The 5,000-nt window shown below is 31.8% G+C and overlaps 1 protein-coding gene across 1 annotated transcript in view; it reads left to right on the top strand.

Moving 5' to 3' along the window:
- Positions 1–5,000, top strand: part of LOC135208735 (protein Wnt-7b-like) — a 92,716-nt gene that overhangs the window by 24 nt on the left and 87,692 nt on the right. The window contains exon 1 of the mRNA XM_064241228.1: positions 1–12. This exon is cut by the window's left edge and continues 24 nt beyond it. The gene's annotated coding sequence lies outside the window, so the exon portion shown is untranslated. The remainder of the gene's footprint in view (positions 13–5,000) is intronic.

The following is a 5,000-nucleotide window of genomic DNA, read 5'->3' as shown; positions in this document are numbered from 1 at the left end:
TCTGTGCTTCTGGTCCGCCCTGCGCCCTGCGCCCCGCTGCCTCTCTCTCTCTCCCTCTCTCTTTCTCTCACTCTTTCCCTCTTTTACTCTCTCTCTCTCTCTTTGGAATACCGACAATAAGACCATTAACATCCAAATATTTTTTCCCACCCATTATTTCATAAATCGTCGAGCGTTTGTATCAAGACATTTCCTGTTGTGTGTCACTCGAAGTCCATAAATTTGGCTCGATTTCCGAATGAAAACGATGGAAGAAGATAGGGAAAAGGACCCCAAAGTTTTCCCCGTTGGTGTTTTAAGAGCTTGTGTGCGAATTTCATGCGGAAAGTGATCGATTGTGGTAGTAGTATTGAAATACGGAAAGTGCGATCTCTGCGATATATTTATATCGAGAGTTTTGTTTACAAACTGAAAAAGGAAGCGTATCACAACTCGATGCGAATTTAAAGTGTCGTGACTTCAGTTTGCATAGTGGATGAGTTCAGTATTCAGCTGAGTTTTGCAAGTACCTTGTACACAGTTAATGGTGTAAGAGTTGTGTATTCAACTGAATTTTACAAGTATTGCGTACTCACTTAAATTATGTAAAATTATAAATTCAGCTGAATTTTGCAAGTACCATTGCTCCGTTAAATTGTGTATGATTTATGTTTTAAGCTGAAATTTTGCAAGTACCATGTACTCAGTTAAATTGTTTAAGAATTGTGAATTCAGTTGAATTTTACCAGTACCGTGTCCAAGTTAAATTAAGTAAACAATCAATGAAATTTTGCAAGTACCTGAATTTTTCAGGTATCATGTATTCGACTGAATTTAACAAGTGGTATGTACTCAACTGAGTTTTTGTAAGTGTCATGAAATTAAACGAATTACTAGGTTACAAATTTAAAATTTTCTCTCTTCTGAACTTTCATTTGTCATATTTTGTACTAGACTGAATTTTGCAAGTGTTACCTTATGTGCACGACTGAAAATAGCAAGTGTTACATTATTTACTCGGCTGAATACAGCAAGTGTGTTACATTTTGTACTAGACTACATTTTGCAAGTTTTACACTTTGTACTAGACTGAATATAGTGAGTGTTACATTTCATACTCGACTGAATTTTGCAAGTGCTACATATTGTACTCGACTGAATATAGCAAATGTTACATTATGTACTCGATTAAATATAGTGAGTGCTACATTTGGTATTCGAATTTTGCTAGTGTTACATTTTCTATACGACTCAGTTTTGCAAGCGTTACATTTTGTACTCGACTGCAAATAGCAAGTGTTACGTTTTGTAATTGAAATTTTGCAAGTGTTACATTTTCTTCACGACTCAATTTTGCAAGCATTACGTTTTGTACTCCACTGAATTTTACAAGTGTTACATTTTGTACTCAAATGAATTTTACAAGTGTTACATTTTGCAATCAAATGAATTTTACAAGTGTTACATTTTGTACTCAAATGAATTTTACAAGTGTTACATTTTGTACTCTACTGAATTTTTCAAGTACATTGGTTTCATCGATTCCAAGAATTTTTACTGTCAGTTACAGGAAGAAGCAATTCACCCACAAGTCAGCAATGTGATGAAATACTGCAGTATAGTAGACTTATACAATCGTCGTGTCCTGTGCAGATTTTTGATAGACAGGTTTTTGAAAAGATCGATAAAGTATTTACTGGTATTTGAAATCTTTACCGCGGGAACAGCTATAATTACAAAATGCAATTATGCTGACTAACGTTGCATGAGAATAGCAATGATTTCATGTACTTTCGGAAGAGTCGATTGGAGCTTTTGGGCAGAGCTCTGTGTGGAAGTTATATACGCTTTCAGTTTATATATATATATATATATATATATATATATATATATATATATATATATATATATATATATATGTACGCTTATATACATATATATGCATATGTATATATATCTATATATTGTTAACGGTATCATTTTAATTACTTTACACTGCTGTTTGGAATATTTTCGTCTATTTATCTCCACCCCTATTTGCTTTTGTATCTTATTTCTTCTTCCTATAGACCATTCGTCATATTTTTAACAAAAGAATGGGATAAAACAGAGTCAGATTCATATCAGATACTTTTCAAAAATCATTCCGAAAATCAACCTTAACATACTTGGCTAACTCTAATCTATATTTAGTTATTGCCTGCCACGAAATAATACATTTATTTCAAAGATTACACACGGGAGAAATAAGTATATATATATGGGTATATATATGTATACACACACACACACACATACAACACACACACATACATACATATATATATATATATATATATATATATATATATATATATATACACCAACACACACACCACACACACACACATATATATATATATATATATATATATATATATATATATATATATATATATATATATATATATATATATATATATATATATATATATAATATATATTTGTTAAACTGCAAAGCAGCTCACGGTAGCATAATCAACTATGAGTTTCATAATATTCGTACATTTTTCAAATTACACGAGTTAATTCCTTATAGTTCTCGTCCATCTTCTGTGGGTTTTTGTCACTAATATATGTGTAATATGTCGGGATATATATATATATTATATATATATATATAATATATATATATATTATATATATATATATATATATATATATATATATATATATATATATATATATGGGGAGGGGTTGTTAAACTGCAAAAGCAGCTCACGGTAGCATAATCAACTATGAGTTTCATAATATTCGTACATTTTTCAAATTACACGAGTTAATTCCTTATAGTTCTCATCCATCTTCTGTGGGTTTTGTCACTAATATATGTGTAATATGTCGGGATAGGGATATATCTATATATATATATATATATATATATATCTATAATATATATACATACACACATAAAATTATTTATATACACTGTATATTTGTAAATCACTGTGTCAAACCCTCTGTCATTACAACGCCGTATAAGATAAGAGAGAAAAAAGGTAAATAACTAAATAAGAAAATAAAGAAAATCTAAGTCGTTATCCCTTAGATACACGATCGGAAAACCCCTATCATCCCACAAGCGTCGCCTGGAAACCTCGGCTCCGTGTTGTGGTCGACCGCCATAATGAGTATAATGACGGTGCATTGTGACTTCTCTATATCGGCTATTTTGCTCCTGAAGGTGCTGCTACTGCTGCTGTTGCTGCTGCTGCTGCTGCGGCTTGCTGTCACCGAAGAAGGACGTGACAGCCGTGTCCTGTGACTTCCTGTAGGATATTATGATAATGGATAGGAGGTGACTGGATAGATTTTGCGGAAGGTACAGTTAAACGGGTACGGAGGAAAAAGGCTGAGGTTATTTTACCTAAAGAACTGAATGATTACAGAGGAAAAAAGACTGAGGAAATACTGCGTGAGGACTTGAATGAATACAGAGAAAAAAAAGACTCGGGTAATTTGGGCTTGGGGTAAAAACGAATTTAATGATTACAGAAAAAAAGACAGGCAATTTTTCGCCCAGAAGTTAATAAATACAGAGGAAAAGACTGAGGCAAATTTGCGCCAGGAAAAGTTTAATGAACACAAAGCAATAAAAGGCTGAGGCGATTTTGCTTAAAGGAATATTTAATGTATTCGGGTGAGAGAGAGAGAGAGAGAGAGAGAGAGAGAGAGAGAGAGAGAGAGAGAGAGAGAGAGAGAGAACAATTAATTTTACTTACGGAAGAATTTAAGTGAATACAGGGGAGAAAAGACTGAGGTTATTTTGCGCAAAGAAAAATTTAAAGATTATATAGATTAAAAAGTATGTACTCTTTCTGCGTAAGACACAATTTATACAAAAATAAAGATAAAAAAAAAAACACAGAAGGATAAAGACGGATTTAATGAGCACAAATTAAATACTAGGGTAATTTTGAGTAAACAAGAATTCAATGATTACAGAAAAAAAGACTGAGGCATTCCTACGTATAGAACAGTTTAATGAACACGCAAGGAAAAATGATAGGAAATTAAAAAAAAAAAGAATTAAATTAATACAGAGAAAAAAGTATGAGGTAATTTTACGCAAAGAAGAATTTAATGAATACAGAGTAATTTTGCCTAAAAACAACTAACCACATAAAAAAGATTTGTGATGAGACAGGCATAAAAATTAAAAATCTTAGAGGTTGTCGATGAATATGAAAAAGAAATTTACCATTAAGTGGAGATTGGAAAATGCTATAAAATCGCCGGGAAAAGAAAAGTTAAGTAAATTAGAATTTGGAAACTCAATTCAATTATTAAAAACGAAAGAGCAACGATGATTTTTCTGCTAAAGTTAGTTAAATATAAACTTAGATGGTTAAATATATGTTATGAATGAAAAGTTACTGGTCATGAATGACAGACAAAAAGACTGTGTACAACAACGCGAAACTGAAAATGAATCAGCGGATAGTATACTTTAATTAATGTAAATAATCTATCATTTATCCCTGAATTATTTAAGTATATCTCTAACCTGTGAATTTAGATTTTTCCGCTCTCTCTCTCTCTCTCTCTTTAATTTATGTTAACGTAGGAAGACGTAATCATTTGGACATGACGGTAATAAGTATGAATTTAATCGATAATAAACGTAAAGATCAAACCTGCCCTAGGTTCAGTTTATAAGCATAATGCATGAAGGAATGAGGAATTTCTCTCTACAAAAATACGTGCACAAGTGTGCACATAATACACCACACACACACACACACACACACACACATATATATATATATATATATATATATATATATATATATATATACACATATACATATACATACCTGTGTGTATGCGCTTGGTTTATATGCCGACTTTTCCAGGAGTTGAGCAGTGGCCGCTCTTCTATGTAATGTCCGTATTTATAATCTTGAAGGTGAATAGAACAATAGTCATGCGCATAAGAACTGTACATTTTTTTTACATATATAATTTTGTTAATTTTTGCT

The sequence above is a fragment of the Macrobrachium nipponense genome, chromosome 35 (genome assembly GCF_015104395.2).
Source record: "Macrobrachium nipponense isolate FS-2020 chromosome 35, ASM1510439v2, whole genome shotgun sequence".
Lineage (NCBI taxonomy): Eukaryota > Metazoa > Arthropoda > Malacostraca > Decapoda > Palaemonidae > Macrobrachium > Macrobrachium nipponense.
Note: the sequence above shows the minus strand (reverse complement) of the source record. Positions and strands in the feature narration are given on the sequence as shown.